Genomic DNA, 18519 nt, shown 5'->3' with positions numbered 1-18519 from the left:
CCCACAACCTCATGGTTACTAGTCGGGTTCGTTAACCACTGAGCCACGATGGGAATTCGCAAACTGGACATTTTTATAAAGGTTTCTGGGGCCTAGTCCACTGGTTGATGTTCTTTGATCTGTGCTGATAGAAAACTATCTAAAGCACTGAAAACGTCTCCTTACGGTGAAAACAGTTTTGTTTCTGGAGTTTGCTACCTGCTTTTTTTCTGGTTATCAGAAGATTAATTCCCCAAACAGGAAATGGTATCTCACTTTTTGTTTGTTTGTTCTGTTTTGTTTTTTTGCCTTTTCTAGGGCCGCTTCCCACGGCATATGGAGGTTCCCAGGCTAGGGGTCGAATCAGAGCTGTAGCCACCAGCCTACGCCTGAGCCATAGCAACGCGGGATCCCAGCCACATCTTCGACCTACACCACAGCTCACGGCAAAGCCAGATTCTTAACCTGCTGAGCAAGGCCAGGGATTGAGCCCGCAACCCATGGTTCCTAGTTGGATTCGTTAACCACTGCGCTACAACGGGAACTCTGGTTTCTCACTTTAATCATTTTAGTGCGAATCTTATTCTATTTAGAAAATTTTAGAAGGAAACAAATGGGCTGAATGTCAACCATTTTATTTTACATTGTGCAAACAGAAAAACAATGCAGGAAAGGCACTTCTCTCCTTCTTCCTGTGAGGGGATGCCCTCCGCAGGCTCACAAATTTGCTCCGTTACTGCAACTCTTCTTCTAGAGCAAACTCACCATGAGGCCTTCTTCAAATGTCTATAGGTCCCTCAGGATTGTAAGCTCCTCCAAGGTCCTGAGCAAGGTCCTCCACTCCAGCCCCTGGTATAGTGCCCAGCATCTGGTATGCACTCATATTTTTAAGGAAAAAGTGTCTAGATAGCATACACCTGAAATTTGTTAATCTTTTTAAAAAATTAAAATCCTTAAGGGAGTTCCCTTCATGGCACAGTAGAAATGAATCCAACTAGAATCCATGAGTTTGTAGGTTGGATCCTGGGCCTCGCTCAGTGGGTTGGGATCTGGCATTGGCCTGAGCTGTGGTGTAGGTCACAGATGTGGTTCAGATCTAACAGTTGCTGTGGCTGCAGTGTAGGCTGGCAGGTACAGCTCCAATTTGACCCTGAGCCTGACAACTTCCACATGCCGTGGATGCGACCATAAAAGGCAAAAAAATGAATAAATAAATAAATAAACCCTCAAATTCTCTTACCCTTGGATATAATCTTGAGGTCAACGTGGTGGTTTGGTTTGGTAAAATAGTAAGTGGTCTCCATAACATCTGTTGGTAAAGATGGGCCCCGCTGTTGCGTTTTCTTTTGTCCTATCTTCCCATCAGATTACTGTCACTGAGGCCAATAAGCACAGTTCTGAGGGGGATGGGGATATTTACTTGCTCCTTCAGTCTTCAGTGGCTTCTAGCATAGGGGTTCATGCCCTTGAATCCAACAGCTACTCAGGAGACACAGACTGAAGGAGAGCACGGGCTTCTCCTCCTCCATTGACTTTTAGGAAAAGAAATACATGTGCATCCTCAATACCATGCGGTAACAGGAAGCAAGGGACTCAAGAAGCTGAACCATGAGTGCTCCGGGCTGTTTGGCTAACACTAAAGCTCTCTGTGGCTCTCCAGCCATACCCAAAGATAGTCTGTTGTCTTGTTTCCTGCTGGCTTTAGGATTATCACTAAAACCCTTGGTTTAACCATTCCCCACCCTGGAACCCTCACACCAGCCATAAGGATTTCTTTTTGTCCCTTTATCCCCCTCCCGCCCATCTGCTTGACTGGGAACACCCACCCCTCCAAGTCAGTCTCCCCAAGGCCACTTCTTTCAGAAGCCCTCTGTGATCCATTTGATTAAGTATCATTAGGTGCTTCCTCTGCCACAGGTACTGAATCTAAAGTGCCTCTTACCCTAACTCACTCACATTATATAACTTACTGTCCACCTTCTCTCTGGGCCTATAAGCTTAGTAAAAGCAGGGGATTTTTGCATCTTGTCCAGCACTCTATGTCCAGCACCCATGCTCAGTTTACAATGACTTAATAATAATTGGACAAATGAATCATATCTTCAACTTGACATAGGAGCTTCCATGGAATAAAGGAAACCCAAGACTGGGAGTTTGTAGAAATGGGTTCAAATCCTATTATCAGCACGGAGTATTCTCAGGCCAGTTACTTTGACCCAGGCCCCATTCTTCCAACAGACCATGTAAACCAGCTTAATGTATTTTGCCCCATCACCGTGTATAAAGCAAAGAGACTCTTGCACTATAACAAACTGAGCAGAGATACTCTGGTCCCCCTGAAGATGACCTGTTATGTGTGTGACATGGCCACAAACAACGGTCTTTCTAGCAGGGAAGCACCAGGCTGTCCTTGGAGGTGCAGCTGGGACAGTTCTGCACAGCCCAGGGCTCCTCCAGCTACGGACTGGAGTGGGCATCCATCTGCTGTTTCCCCAGGGGACACGTGAGATAGAATCATCTCTTTTATTTATGAACTCTAGCCATTATTTCTCGGTGCCAGGACAACTGAAATAAACACTGTGGGTCTCTATGATTCCCAGCTAAAGCCTAATGAGGTCAGTCAAAAGTTAGGCCACATCATTTGCCATTTATTATTTATCATTTATTCCCAACTTCCAAAAAGATGAGGGGATTGAGAGTAACACGTGAAAGAGGCTGTTTAAATCCTACCTTAAGAGCAGGAATGATCAGCTGCTATTAGGGGAGAGGGGACAGGGTCATGGAGCAAAGGATAGGAGGGGTTGGGACTCAAGCAGGGGAAACGTGGGATAAGTGGACTTTACTATGAGCCCTCAATCAGGGGTCTTCATTTCTCTGTTTTCTTGCTCTTTATCTTGCAGATGTATGAATATTTCTTTTTAGAGGCCAAAAGAAAAAATAAAAGCAACTCCTAGTTTCTGACCTGTAGGATGATACAGAACTGGTTTCTTCTCAAGTGTCCACTTGTCCAATTACTCATGTCTTGGATCAATAATTAAAATAAACACCCAATGGCTGAATCATATGCTGGAATGACATAAGTAATGGAAACCCAGCTACATCTAATTGGTAATAATAACAAACAGCCCAGCCAATGCGTTCATGGTCATCGGTACTCAGGAAAGGGCTTATCCCAAGTCTCTGCCCTACAGTGAGTATGAATGTCCACCCATCAGCTGCTGGCCTCTGAGACCATCTGTAGTCTCTGTGGGTGGGATCTGTGCTGAAGGTTTTCATTTTCTTTTACAAATGTAGGAAAAGAAAATCTTGTAGGCATTTTACCTTAACACACCCAAGGTAAGCTACTAAGTCATTCCCCTGGTTATGGATCTGGGCTTTCTTTCGCTGACTTTGCCCTGTCTTCCTGGTTCCCAACCCTTTCTTAATACTTGGCTTTTAAAAAGTGAAAGACTTAATAATAATGACCACAAAGCCAGGAACAACCAAGAAACCACACCCCTGCTTTTAGACAACACATAAATCATCCCAAAGAGGTCTCTTTCCAAAGGATTTCCCCAGATGTAGATTTTCCAGTTCCCTCTGTGTGTTTAAGGGTCATAAAACCCAAAGTGTGTCCTCTCTTTGTTTGTCATTCAAAAGGAAGCCTTCGTCCAAGGTGTGAAATTAATGGCCAGCTTGTGTTGTTCTAACTTGTCATCTCTGGAAACAGGATTATGACCTCAGGAAAGAGTACACCTCTATTTTATTCACATGAGCTATGTACAAACCAAAGAATTCGGCTTTACCTTAAAAAAAATATTCCATATGTTAACCAACTTCTTTTGTTTTACCATCAAAACATTCTGTGTCATATCAGTGAGATTCCATTAATGGGGTGGGCGTGGGAAAGATAAGAGAATTCAAATGTTCTTAAAAATCGTTAAAAAATAAGTTAACATATAGAGTAACTATTAAACATTCACTTTTTGGTACCTATATAAGAATATAATTCATAAAATTAGATCATAATTCACAATACTAAATATTCTCTCAGGTGAACAAAATCTATTTTGTTCTTGGTCCCAAACACACAAAAGCCTGAAGGTAAAACATGAAATAGATATGGAGTCCCCGTTGTGGTTCAGTAGTAACGAACCTGACTAGTATCCATGAGGACTTGAGTTTGATTCCTGGCCACCACTCATTGGGTTAAAAGATCTGGCACTGCCATGAGCTGTGGTGTAGGCTGCAGACACAGCTTGAATCTCACATTGCTACAGCTGTGGCTTAGGCCAGCAGCTGCAGCTCCATTCGACCTCTAGCCTGGGAACTTCCATATGCCATGGGTGTGGCTCTAAAAAAAAAGCAGGAAATAGATAAATATAATATATGCTAGGTCAGTTATTTCAAAAGTGTAGAAAACTTGGTGGTAAAAGAGATGATTCAGAGAAACACAAATTTTTAAAATTCTGATTATATATTAATTTTAACATGTATATAGAAAAATTAATACCATAATCCTGTGATTTTACTGGTATCACTGTTTAGTGCACAGCTAAACTTGCTTTTATAAAAATATATGATTTTAAGGGAAAATATTAAAGCAGTAATATAGGCACTACTCCTGGTATGACTAAAAATGGCATTGATGGTACCAAGATAAAGTTCGGGAAACACTAACACAGGTCACTCACTAGAATTGGTATCACATCTACTATATGACTTAAGTTTGTAAAACTACAATCAAAGTATCACAGAGAGAAAGTGTGGCGATTTGGCTCATCTGTTACCATATTTAAATAGTGTCACTAAAGAAATAACACCTCTTTGACATTTTGTTCTTGGGCTTTTTCCATTTAATTACTCTACTCAGTCAATGAATACGGTGAATCTTTGAATATGCTTTAAGTAGCTACGATGTATAAAGCCTCTGATAGGTAATTTCCAGGAATATAAAAATTTTTTAAAGACACACCATTTTCTTTCTTTAAAAAATTTTCAATAATGTTTATTTTAAAAAGTAACAATTTCATTATTAAGAATTTAGATAAGAAAAATATTGAGAAGATTCTCAACAATCCCTCTACTCAAATAGAGATCAAAATGTTAATGGGTAACTTCCTTATAGTCTTTTTACTTTTTTTTTCAAGTTTATTTTTTTACTAAAGTATAACTGATATACATTGTTGTGCCAACTTCTGCTCTAAGCAAAGTGACTCAGTTATCCACATATACACATTCATTTTTTATATTCTTTTTCATCATGGTCTATCCCAAGAGATTAGATATAGTTCCCTATACTATACAGTGGGACCTCATTTGCTTTTTCATTCTAAATGTGATAGTTTCTATCTACTAACCCCAAACTCCTAGTCCATCCCAATTTCCTTGGCCCCCCTTCTCCCACTGTGGCAACCGCAAGTCTGTTCTCTGTGTCTCTGAGTCTGTTTCTGTTTTGTTTTGTTTTTTGCTTTTTAGGGCCTCACCCATGGCATATGGAGGTTCCCAGGCTAGGGGTCGAATCAGAACTACAGCTGCTGGCCTACACGACAGCCACAGCAACATGGGATCCAAGCCGCGTTTGCAACCTACACCACAGCTCACAGCAACGCTGGATCCCTGACCCACTGAGCGAGGCCAGGATCCAACCCACAACCTCATGGTTACTAGTCAGATTTATTTCCACTGTACCATGATAAGAACTCCTGTTTCTGTTTTATAGATAGGTTCATTTGTGCCATGTTTTAGATTCCACATATAAGTGATATCATATGATATTTGTCTTTCTCTTTCTGATTTACTTCACTTAGTATGATAATCTCTAGTTGCATCCATGTTGCTGCAAATAGCATTATTTCTTATATTTCTTTTTAATTATTTATTTTTAAAATGAAAATACATTATTTTATTAAGGAGTTAGGATGTACTTACTTTTCTATTACATTTTCCTCCACTTACAGTTTCCATTTTTCCATGTTCCTAAATATATTCTAAAACATGATTTGAGGGAGTTCCCATCATGGCTCAGTGGATTACAAACCTGACTAGTATCCATGAGGATTTGGGTTTGATCCCTGGCCTCGCTCAGTGGGTTAAGGATCTAGCACTGCTGTGGCTGTGGCGTAGGTTGGCAGTTGCAGCTCCAATTTGATCCCTAATCTGAGAAATTCCATATGCTGCAGGTGCAACAATAAAAACAAAAACAAAAACACAAAAGACCCAACATGATTTGAAGAACCAAATACACCATGTAACCACTCACTTACCAACAGACACCTGGCTGATTCTGGCCAATAAATACGGGCAGGAGGGACATTCACCACCCCACACCTGGCCCTCAAAACACAGCTTGTGGCCCCTGCACCTGCTCTCTTTTCCCTCAATTGCCAGCTGGATGCAAAGAATCCAGAGGCCTTGGGTTCCTCAGGGGATGAGGGATGCACTGCATGGGAGGGGCCTGGGTCCCTAATGGGCTGGGAGGGGATGAGCCCCCTCCCACAACCACCCCACAGAGAGGATGGGACTGAGATGCGACACAATTTCAGTGTATGAAACCCCTAAAATTGTGGGGTTGCTTGTCATAGCGATCAGTCTACCCTAAGTCATTATGTTCCTCCTCAAACACTTAAAAACTTCCAGATTCCTGTTCCCTGCTTTTATAACACCTTTCGTTCTTTTTCTTTTTTTAAGGGGGGGGGGGTGCTTTCAGGAATGGTGACGAAACCAATGAGATCAGTGTAAAAGAGTCTTCAAATTTTTTTTTTTTTTTTTTTGGCCATGCCCACAGCATGCAGAAGTTCCCAAGTCAGGGATTGAGCCCCTGCCACATCAGTGACAATGCTGGATCCTTAACCCACTGAGCCACCAGGGAACTCCCTGTAGCACCTTTTCTATGGGCCTTACTTTGACTTCCCTCAGCTTGCTGAATCTCAGATGAAGTCATTTATCTGGTGGTCAGCAAGTTGCATAAATGAATTTTATTTCACTCACTGCCACTTTGCAAACAAAGCAGGAGAGCAGGCTGCTGTGCATGATTCTGTCCTAGAAGATGAACATTCTATCAAGGACTCATTTAAGGAGGTCCTGCAGGACCTTATCCTTCTCTGCCCCCATTTCGTCTCCTAACACTCTGTACTGAAAAGCCCACAAAACCTACCATCTTCAGGATATACTGCAACCAGGCCCCTGACACTATATGCTTTAGTGCCTCATTTGAGGGGTGGATGCCTCCAGGATGCAATGACTACCACCCTTCAGGTGAACCACTAAACACAGTTCCTGCTGTTGCTCAGACACTCTCTCTAAGAGGATGCAGGTTCAATCCCTGGCCTCACTCAGTGGGTTAAAGATCCAGGATTGCCACAAGCTGTGGGGTAGGTCACAGATATGGCTCAGATCCTGTGTGTCTGTGGCTGTGGCATAGACCGGGAGCTGCAGCTCCAATTTGACCCCTAGCCCAGGAACTTCCATATGCCACATGTGGCCCTAAATGTAATATGGCCCTAAAAATAAGGGGAAAAAAAGGTAAACCACTAAAAGTTGTTGTCCCAGGAGCATAGCCTTGAACTAATATTTTAGAAAAATAATGCTAGTAGTGGTAGGAAGAATGTTTTTAAGAAACAGGAGATTAAGAGATGGGAACATGATAAAGAAGCCACAAGAAATTTGAATCATAGCAGTGGGAAGAGATACAAATGGAAATATCTGTGATGCTGTGGTCCTGACTTGCTAATGATGAAATCTGGAAGAAAAAGTCAAAGAAACTATAGATGTCTTAGAAATTTCTTTTTTAAGTGTCAATGACTAAATGAGGAGCCCAGGAAAAGTAGATGATTTGGTGGGAAAATAAGTGAATTCTTCTCTGGAAATGCTGGCTTTGAAGTACCAAGAAAACACCCAAGATCGACATCCAGTGTCTAATGCTGAGAAAAGAAGCCTGTGCTAAACGTTTAGGTGTGGTAACTAGGAACGGAGTGGAAACCTTGTGAATGGGTCAATTCTGGCAGGGATTCAAAAGAATAAGAATGACAACTGAATTCTTTTTAGATAATAGAATCTGTAACCAAGACTGAATGAGTGGCCTGAGAGACAGGAAAACAACCATGTGCCCAGAGACAAAGGATGAGAAAATTTCAGTAACAATTCTAATGCACTGTTTAACCCGAGTATTAGCTTAAAGTTTTTTTTTTTTTTTATTTCTGGAAGTTAGGTCTTCTCTCAATTTTACTCACATTTTCAGAGCTCTCTTTTCACTTCTTGAAATGTTATGAAATGTGATTATTTCATATTCTGTATGAAATAATTCTGCAGTACTTCTTTTTTTTTTTTTTTTGTCTTTTTGCCTTTTCTAGGGCCACTCCCGCAGCATATGGAGGTTCCCAGGCTAGGGGTCTAATTGGAGCTGTAGCCACCGGCCTACGCCAGGGCCACAGCAACACGAGATCCGAACCGAGTCTGCAACCTACACCACAGCTCACAGCAATGCCGGATCCTTAACCCACTGAGCAAGGCCAGGGATCGAACCCGAAACCTCACGGTCCCTAGTCAGAGTCGTTAAAACACTGAGCCACGATGGGAACTCCTAACTGCTATGTTTTTCATGAAGCCTATTTGAAAGTATATTGTTTCCCTCCAGGGGACCTGGGTGTTTAGTGATTTTCAACTGTGAGGGACTCATCTTCTTGGGGACCCAGGAACAGAACATTTTTCAAAGCATGAAGTAAAGGAGGGTTCTTTCAAAAAGGACTTGCATTTGTTGTTCATACACCTTGAGATACTACTGGTCTGGGATCACTTTATTTTTTTATTATTATTTATTTATTTATTTTTCTTTTTAGGGCCTCACCTGCAGCATATGAAAGTTCCTGGGCTAGAGGTCAAATTGGAGCTACAGCTGCTGGCCTATGTCACAGCCAGAGCCACAGCAATGCCAGATCTAAGCTGCACCTACGACCTATGCTGCAGCCACAGCAACATCAGATCTGAGCTGCATCTCCAACCTACATGCAGCTTGCAGCAACGCTAGATCCTTAACTAACTGAGTGAGGCCAGGGATCAAACCTGCATCCTCTTGGATCCTATGTCAGGTTCTTAACCTGCCAAGCCACAATGGGAACTCCTGGGATCACTTTACATTTTTGGTTTGAGGTTTTTCTAGGCAACCAGGTAGTATGAATTCTGGCTGCAAACCAGACTAGGGGTCCCTTCATGATGCCTGGTTTCTTAGGTGGATGGTGAAGGGTATGTGTAGAGGAGGTTTCTCTTCAGGGTAAGGGGAATGGGTTCACTTTAGTTCCCTCCTACCTGGGGGACTGACCCCTTTGGGGAACCTAGTTTTTGAGTTACCCCTAGACTTTCCCATTTTTGGGTGGATGCTGAATTTGTTTTCTGTTCCTAAATTCTTGAACCCAGGATATAAATGATACTCAGGTAACTTAGGTTTGGCCAAAGGCCAGCTTCCATGCTCAGCTTAATCTTTAAGGATTCTTTTTTGGTTACCCCTGGATGCATTTGGAAAGAGGGTAGAGATATTTCACCTGGCATTTTCAGTTGTTTTCATCAGATCAGGTGACCCTAGCACCTAACTGCCATTGTTACATGGGAGATGTTATCTCCAAGGACAGGTAGTTCCACTTGAAAATATACTGTACATATGAAAATCTAAACTAAATGGCCGAGTAATCACTTGCACAGTTTCTTTAAATAATGTGTGCAGCCAGAGCATTTAAAGAGTTTGTTTTACAGGTTATTAATTTAACTACTTAACAAAGAGTCTGGAAGCAGCACAACAACTTCAATGATTTGGAACCATAATAGTTGAAGAACAATCAAAGTATATCCATATTCTGAACTATTTTAACCACTTTCACAGTCAGAACCCTAGTGCAGGCCACCATAAGCCCCCCGCTGGATGACTAAAATAGCCTCCTAACCGGTCCTTGCTTTTATCTCCTTACTTTCCTTCCCAAACCCGAAAGCTGGGGGCTGTGATCCTACCTGGATGTGAATTAGATCAGGCCACCCTGACAGCAGCTCCCCCTGTCACATTCTAAACTAAAGCCACAGTTGTCACTAGGACCTGATACTCCTCTTGACTTTCTCAGGCAAAACTCTACTTCTGTTCTTGCTTATCTTTTATTTCCTTTTTTTGTTTTTTGTAATTTAGGAGGTTCGCAGGCTAGGGGTCCAATCAGAGCTACAGCTGCCAGCCTACACCACAGCCACAGCAACTCAGGATCTGAGCCAGATCTGTGACCTGCACCACAGCTCATGGCAACACCAGATCTTTAACCCAGTGAGCGAGGCCAGAGATTGAACCCACATCCTCATGGATCCTAGTGTGGCTCATTAACCACTGAGCCATGAAGAGAACTCCTGTCCTTGCTTTTTTTAAAACAAGTGGAAATGTTGTAGTTTCAGGGTCTTTTACCTGCTGCCCTTTCAGCTTGGAGCCACCTCCCCTCAGGCATCCATTTGTCCCATGTCCTCAGCCCTTTAGGTCCTGTTCAAATAATATCTTTGCAGTGAGATCTTCTCAGACTCTTTAAAACTGAAAACTTCCCTCACTTCCATCTACATCCCAAATCCTGCTTCCCTGCTTGATTTCTTTCCACATAGCATTTACTTTCTATTATACCACCTAATACAGTTAATCTCATACACTCTTAGGATAATGCTGGACATGTAAGTGATACACTAGCATTTGATAACAATAGATCATGATTTACATACCTTGCTTACTGTCTGACTCCACGAGGACAGGGATTTCTGCTCTGATAGTTTGCTGTGGTATCCTGTCACCTAAAGCAATGGATAGCACATGAGACAGCTCAAAAAACTGTTGAATAAATAGAAATATCTATAAATGTAAAAGATTATAGGAAGTGAATCAGTTTGTTAAAAATCATTGTACATAGTTGGAGAAATAGAAGCCCTTCCATAAGATCAAGTCCTCGAAGACCATTCTCCCAAAAAAAGTAATTCAAATTCAAATTTCAGGAAGTTCCTGTCATGGCTCAGGTAACAAGCCTGACTAGTATCCATGAGGATTCAGGTTTGACCCTTGGCCTTGCTCAGTGGGTTAAAGGATCCAGCATTGCTGTGAGCTGTGGTGTAGGTCGCAGATGTGGCTCAGATCCCTTGTTGCTGTGGCTGTGGTGTAAGCTGGCAGCTGCAGCTCTGATTCGACCCTTAGCTTGGGAACTGGGAACTTCAAATGCCGCAGGTGCAGCCCTAAAAAGCAAAATAAATAAGTAAATAAACAAATAAAATAAAATTCAAATTTCAAAACTCTCAGCAATATGCCAAAAGGTACATTTATTTATTTAACATTTATTTAAATGACAATATCTTGAGCTCTTCTGAAGATCTTCACTCTTAAAGAGGGTCACATTTCCCAGGCGTGGCTCTCCAAGCAGTCATTTGACACAGAGTCACATGCTTAGCTAAAGAGAAAATGTACTTTTCATTGTTCAGTTGTTAGAGAATAACCAAAAAGATGGAATTTCCGGACATCAGCAAGAGGTAGAACGGCATAGTTGGAAAACACAAGGTTTGGAATTACTGGATATCTACTCCCTGTCCAGCCTCTAATGCCTGGATCATTTGGGATAATCTCTCCGAATGCCTGAGTCTGTACCTTAGTTTCATTTGTATGCCACTCTGCTAATCTCCTCTGAAGTATGTGAAGAGGCTTCTAGGCAGAGTCCATTTCTAAAAATAACCCAATCTTATTTATAACTAGTCAAAATCATTCACAAGGTGGTGCAAGTTACTTCTTTGTTGTTTCCATTGTGTGCCTTTTAGGCTGCAGGTGGCCTTGGACAACCCAGGAGAACGTCCCTTCTTCCTTGGTACTTTTCTCCTGGTCCACACCTTCACCTTCCTGGAGAGACTCTGCTTACCCAGCTATACCCTTGTGGTCCAGCCAGAGAGAATCAGCAAAACCCATGGCCCTGAATCTCACATTCTTTAATATGGGAACCTAATACCTTCAAGACAAACCAGGCTTTGTTTTGGTAATACAGCCAGCAGGAGGACAGTGGGTTCTGTATCCTGAAAATATTCCTAAGAAAAAATTCCAGGAAGTTCCAAAAAGCAAAACTTGAATTTGTCATGCCAATGGGAACTATTTAAATGGCACTTACATTGTATTTACAACTATTTACATAGCATTTACACTGTATTAGATATTATAAGCAATCTAGAGATGATCCAAAGTGTAAGGGAGGGTTTGCACAGGTTACATGCCAATACGTTTTACCTAAGGGACCAGAGTACCCTCAGACTTTGGTCTGCAAGGTCCTGGATCCAATTTCCCTCAAATGCTAAGGGACAACTGTACTGATAATGTCTTAGAACATAACTCTGATGCAACAGAGATGGAATACAAAGAAATTCTGTCGGTAAGATGGACAGAGACACCAACCTGTCATAATAAAATGAGAGTTGGCTAGCCCGCTCTTGCTCTCTTTTGTGTGTGTGTGTGTGTTTTGGCTGCCCCGTGGCATATGGTGTTCCTGGGCCAGGAAATGCGGCAATGCTGGATCTTTAACCCTTTAACCCACTGTGCCGGGCCAGGGAGCAAACACACGGCCCATCGCTCCCAAGACACTGCAGATCCCATTGTGCCACAGTGGGTACTCCCTAGCTCTCGTTTCTAATTTCCCTTCATGTACTAAAATTTCATGAAATTAGGTATGAAATCCATTGAAGAAAGACTCAAGCTCTCAGCAGAGTGTGGTTAAATGACATGAAAAAAAATCTTCAAAACTGCAATTTGTCAAGGTATTATTTTAAGTCCTATTAACAGTTTGTGTGTATAAACTTCTGCACTGGTGAACAGACAAGTAGTTTCAGTGTATTATCTGAGACTTATAGTACTTTTGGTCAGATAAAAATGTGGAACAGTGTACCTTCCTTCCCTGGACCCTAAAAAAGGGCAAAGCTGCCTCCACTAAAATACTTTTGTAAAACATTTAGATGTTATTGTCTTTTAAGATCAATTACTTCAAAATAATTAAAGCATGAGGAAAAAAATACCTTCACTTCTATACACATTATCAAGTTATATAAAGACACTGAAACTCATAAAGAGTAGGGAAAACTAAGGTAAAGAATTTCATAGCTGAGGTGAAGTGGTGGGGGGAGTGTGTAGCTTCTGTTCCTAAGATTTTTATTTATTATTTTTTTGGCCACACCTGTAGCATGAATAAGTTCTGGGCCAGGGATCAAACCTGTACCACAGCAGTGACAACACTGAGTCCTTAACTCCTAGGCCACCAGGAACTCCCCTAAGATTTTTATTTTTTTTTAGTGACGGAACTACCTGATACACTTTTTATTAGTCATAAAAAAAAAAAAAGATTGGGCCTGTTTTTAATAAGGGACTATGCCTAGAGGGCTTTTCAGACTTTTCAGGGGAGATATACAGAAGTGCATACAAGAAAAGAAACTTGTATGCAATTCTGACCACAGAGAGATTACTTAGAGAGACTGCCCTAAACAAGGCAGGAATTAGGGCTGGACAGGGACACATTTCTGATAGTTCCACATCTTAATTTCCAACTACACCATCCTGCATCTTGCAGATGCCTACAAGGTTCATCTCTTTTCAGTTGTTTCTAACAACTGAACCATGAACAAGGATATTTTCTCTTCATGTCCATATATGCAGTATATCTTCTATCACACAATGCTTTTAAACATTAGGATGTGTTAAAACAGAGTGCCCCTGGGATGCAGGGGCACACGTGAACTATGCTTCCACTCCTCAGTCCAGACACAGCAGGTCCTTTGTGTTAGGCACTGCAAACGTCTGGGAAGATGACACCAAGTGAGGAATGCTCCTTGCCCTTAAGAAGATGTGGTGTATATATACAAAAGACTATTAACTCAGCCATAAAAAAATAATAATAATGCCATTTGCAGCAGTAAGGATGCAACTAGAGATTCTCATACTAAGTGAAGTCAGTCAGTCAGAGAAAGACAAATACCATATGATACCACTTATATGTGAAATCTAAAATATGGCATAAATGAACTTAACTTACAAAACAGAAATAGATACACAGACATAGAAAAAAATTGATGGTTGCCAAGGGAGAAAGTGGGGAGAGGGATAAATTAGGAGTTTGGGATTAACAGATAGACACTACTATATATAAAATAAACAAGGCTCTATTGTACAGCACAGAGAACTGGGTTTAATATCTTACAATATTCCATAATAGAAGAGACTATAAAAACAGTGTGTGTATATATATATATGAATCACTTTATTGTATACCTGCAACTAACACAACATTATAAATCAACTATATTTCAACAAAAATGAAAAAAAAAAAAAAAGAATCATGGCCTGATGGGGATGACAGACTGCCGAGTAAGCAATTATAAAGCAGAGCCCTACATGCTGTGACTCAGGGTGGACAGGGAGCCTGGAGAGTGTGGAGCAAAGGCTGGGGTCTGAAGAGGAGCAGAAGTTTCTGGAAAAACTGATGCATAAACTGATTCTGAAGGATGCTCAGGAGTTCTGTAGAAGGGAGTTGGTGTTGAAACCATGAGAGTGTTCTGGGTGAGGGAATAGCCTGCCTGAAGACCTAGAAGGGAGAGCGAACTTGGCCTGTTCTACAAATGGAAAGAAGGTCAACATAGCTGTAGCTTAAGTTGGAATAGAAGAGTAGCAGCCTGGCCCGGCCCAAGGCTGTGCAGGTAAGTAGAGGCAGGGTCACAAATGTCTTTGGAATAAATTGAGAGATTTGGGCTTAGTTCTGAGAGCAACGGGAAGCTGCTGAAGGGGTTCCAAACAAGAGTGCTAGGAGACAGAATGTGTTCAATCGCTGCTTAAATACATGGTCAAGTCAGAAGAGCACCTCTCAATGATGGGAGTCTGAAAACAGTACTGGTCATGAAGAGGTGGTATATTCTATAGTGTTAAATCTAAAAGGCTTTTGAATAAGCATTTCTGCCTTCACAATACTGTAGGAGACCATTAACCTCATCGAATGCAAGCTCCAGTGAAAATAGTCTTTATTCCAGATGAGCACAATTTAGGAATTATCCATCTCTTTAAGCTTATTATAGAAACAGTAATCCATGCTAGAAAAAAAAAGTATAGAGGCAGAATCTGATTTTGCTGTATTCCACCCAAGGCCAATCTCAGAATCTTAGTAGAGGAAGGGCTGTTAAATATTCTTTAGCCCAACTCCTTCATTTTAGAGTTGAACACAGTACACAGAGGATTTCTTTCCAAGATAATCAGAAATGAGCAATAATTTAAGATCTGGATTCTTCCTGAAAGACTTCAGCAAAGCATAATGGTAACTGAATTACTACAAATGACAGATGTTCTTTTTTTTTCTTTCTTTCTTTGTTTTTGGCCACACTAACAGCACATGGAAGTCTCAGGGCCAGGAATCAAACTCGTGCCGCAGTTGTGACCTGTGCCACAGCTACAGCAAAGCTGGATCTTTAACCTACTGCACCACAGGGGAACCTCCCCATTGTTGTTCTTAATCCTCCCAAGACCCTGGGTATTCACACCATGTGTGGTTCCCTCCCACACTGCACCAAACCCAGAACTCAGCTTCTCGAGTTCCCTGTAGAGGAGGCCAGCTGCCTTGTCCTGAGCAGCCTGTCCTATGACAAGGAACTGAAGTGTCCACAATAGCCAGTGAGGCCTGACTGTTGGCCTTGGGAGTGAACTTGGAAGCAGGTTCCTTCAGGCCCAGCTGAGCCATGACTGCTGCCTCAGCTGACAGTCTGGCCACAACCTCAGGAGAGACTCTGAGCCAGAGCCACCTACTGTGGCAATCCTAGATTCCTGACCCTCAGAACTGACTGAAAGCATAAGAGTCTGTGTCCTGAAATGCTAAATTTGAGGGGAATCTGTTAGGTACTAAGAGATAACTAATAAACACTGCACACAATTAATATATCCTTAACAAAGTTAAACTACACTTAAAAATATCTAAATAGCAATTATTTTCCAAACAATAAAACACATTCTTGACTTAAAAATACTACGGCTGATGTCCTTCTTTGAAAAGAGGTAATCAAATGGTTTGCAGAATAGGCACTAGGATATTTAGCCGGTAGTTTATAGACTGTTTTTTTTTTTTTTTTTTTTTTTTGTCTTTTTAGAGTCGCACTTGTGGCATACGGAGGTTCCCAGGCTAAGGGGTGAATCAGAGCTGTAGTTGCTGGCCTACGCCACAGCCACAGCAACGTGGGATTCTAGCCACATCTGCGACCTACACCACAGCTCAGGGCCACACCAGATCCTTAACCCACTGAGCAAGGGCAGGGATTGAACCTGCATCCTCATGGATGCTAGACAGGTTCATTTCTGCTGAGCCATGACGGGAACTCCTCCTAAGTCAGTGATTTTAATTTAATCTGAGTCCTTGACAACCACATAGTTAAAAACTGAACTTTGGTTTTGCTGATAGTAACTGTCCATGGCTTCATGTTCCCATTTCAATACAACTTAGTTTTTTCCTCCCTTCCTTTTTGGACATCTCAGTAGATAAAATAATCTGAATTTAAATTCAAACCCTCACTTCATCCTTAGTCCTGAGTAACCCTAGTAGGGTTAGGAGTAAAGGCAAACAGCTGTCTACCAGCAGCTGCTGATGACCATGACATCACTTTTCTAATTAAATATAATCCCAAAGTTTTAACCTTGGAAGAAAAACATCCAAGTAAGGAGGACCGGCAGCTGAAGTAGTCTTGACCCCTCCTCTATGCTTCATCTTCTGCTTCTATTCTACATTCAATTTTTCATTCAGTATTTTGTCAAAAAATGTTTACTGAACCCTGTCTACACACTGGAGACAACAACAGACTCCACAGTCAAGGCTCCACCCTCACTTACTTTTGTCATCATCAGGGAAGGAAAGCAGGGACCAAAGGGGCACCCAGCTGGGTACCCATCCCAGGGTGTAGCTGGGGAGGGCCCTGGGGGATGGGAGGGACATGGGAGGAAGCCAGGGAAGGTGTCATTTCAGGCAAAAAAGCCCTGTACCAAGGCTTGGAGGTGAGGGATTCAAGATACACTTAGAACCTGAGGAGTTCAGCTTGGCTGGTGGAGAAAGAGGGAAGGGAGGAGGGTGGGAGCCCCACAGAGGTCCCGCACCTCTTATACCAAAGCCCAGGCCTGGGCACTCATCCTGGGCAGGGGAGGGGGCTTCCCCTTGGACACAGCAGGCAGGGGCACGTTTTAAAACCAACAAATTCTGTGGCCCTGAACTTTTGCAACCCATCTGAGAAGACTTATTTATATTCTGGGCCCAGAAGGCTGGCATGGCTTGGCAGGGAGCAAGCATGCAGTGGCAAGAATTCTGAGCTTAGAAAGACCTGCTTTGAGTGCCAGCTTGAGGACAATGGTAATGCCAGCCCCACTGAAGTTGTGTAAAGGCTAAATGTAGCCGCACCTGTGAAGCATCTTGCACATGCCTGGCATTCAAAAGAAATATCTTCCCCCATTACCTTGCTTTTGAGCCCCACCTAAAGATACCATGTCACCATCACCACATGTCCCTCATAACCTGACAGGGATCAACACCCTCCTGGCATCCCCTGTGTCCCTCCAATTAAGTTCTGCTCTCAACCCTTCTCCTCATTTAACCCTGGGTTAGACAAACCAGAAGCATTCCCCCATAGCAGTCCCTGCCATACAATAACTGTAGCACCCATTAAAAAAATGAATTGGAGTTCCTGCTGTGGCTCAGAGGAGTATCAACCTGACTAGTATTCATAAGGATGGGGGTTCGATCCCTGGCCTCGATCAGTGAGTGGGTTAAGGATCCAGCATTGCTGTGGCTATGGCATAGGTCAGCAGCTGCAACTCTGATTTGACCCCTAGCCTGGAAACTTCCATATGCCACAGGTATGATCATGAAAAGCAAAAATAAAGAAATAAATAAAGAATGAATGAATGATAACCAGACACACTGAGACTTGCCCCATGGCTCTATTGCTTCATATTTGCAAATGTACTTGACTTCCATTATTTCTTTTTGATGATACAAAAGGAATATCAGTGAGTATTGTAATCCTTATTGGGCAGATAAAAGCCCTAGGTTCAGAGAGGTTAAATGACTGACCCTGACCTTAGCTTTCAATGTGTAGCTCCTCATTTTCTAAACAGAGTTGTCACAGCTCTGCAGAAGCTGCCTCCCAGCAAATGTTGCAATAGGCAAATATTTTAAGGTAAACTTTCAGTTTCGTTTAAGCATCCTGAGGACTCAGAGGAGCATGGGCTTTTCCCCACTAGTCAATTTCTAGTTTTGTGTTCTTTCATGGATATTTTAAGTTCTCTGTGCAAAACTTAAAGAGTGTAGCAGAGTCTTTCTGAATACCATTTCTGCTCAAGAATCCTTCTGGTTATGTCAGTGAGTGATAAGGACCTCTTTTTTTTTCTTTTCTCCTTCCTTCTTTCCTCGCCTTCATTTCTGTTTCTTTCCTTCCTTCTTTTCTAGGGCCATACCTGCTGCACATGGAGGTTCCTAGGCTAGGGGTCAAATTGGAGCTACAGCTGCCATCCTACACCACAGCCAC

At 42.1% G+C, this 18519-nt stretch overlaps 1 long non-coding RNA gene across 2 annotated transcripts in view; it reads right to left on the bottom strand.

The window, feature by feature from the left end:
• Positions 1 to 18519, bottom strand: part of LOC125116307 (uncharacterized) — a 108212-nt gene that overhangs the window by 86647 nt on the left and 3046 nt on the right. For both annotated transcript variants that reach the window (XR_007132297.1, XR_007132296.1), the window contains exon 3: positions 10690 to 10758. This is a non-coding gene — a long non-coding RNA (uncharacterized LOC125116307). The remainder of the gene's footprint in view (positions 1 to 10689; positions 10759 to 18519) is intronic.

Source organism: Phacochoerus africanus, chromosome 15 (assembly GCF_016906955.1).
Source record: "Phacochoerus africanus isolate WHEZ1 chromosome 15, ROS_Pafr_v1, whole genome shotgun sequence".
In the NCBI taxonomy this organism is placed as follows: Eukaryota; Metazoa; Chordata; class Mammalia; order Artiodactyla; family Suidae; genus Phacochoerus; species Phacochoerus africanus.
Note: the sequence above shows the minus strand (reverse complement) of the source record. Positions and strands in the feature narration are given on the sequence as shown.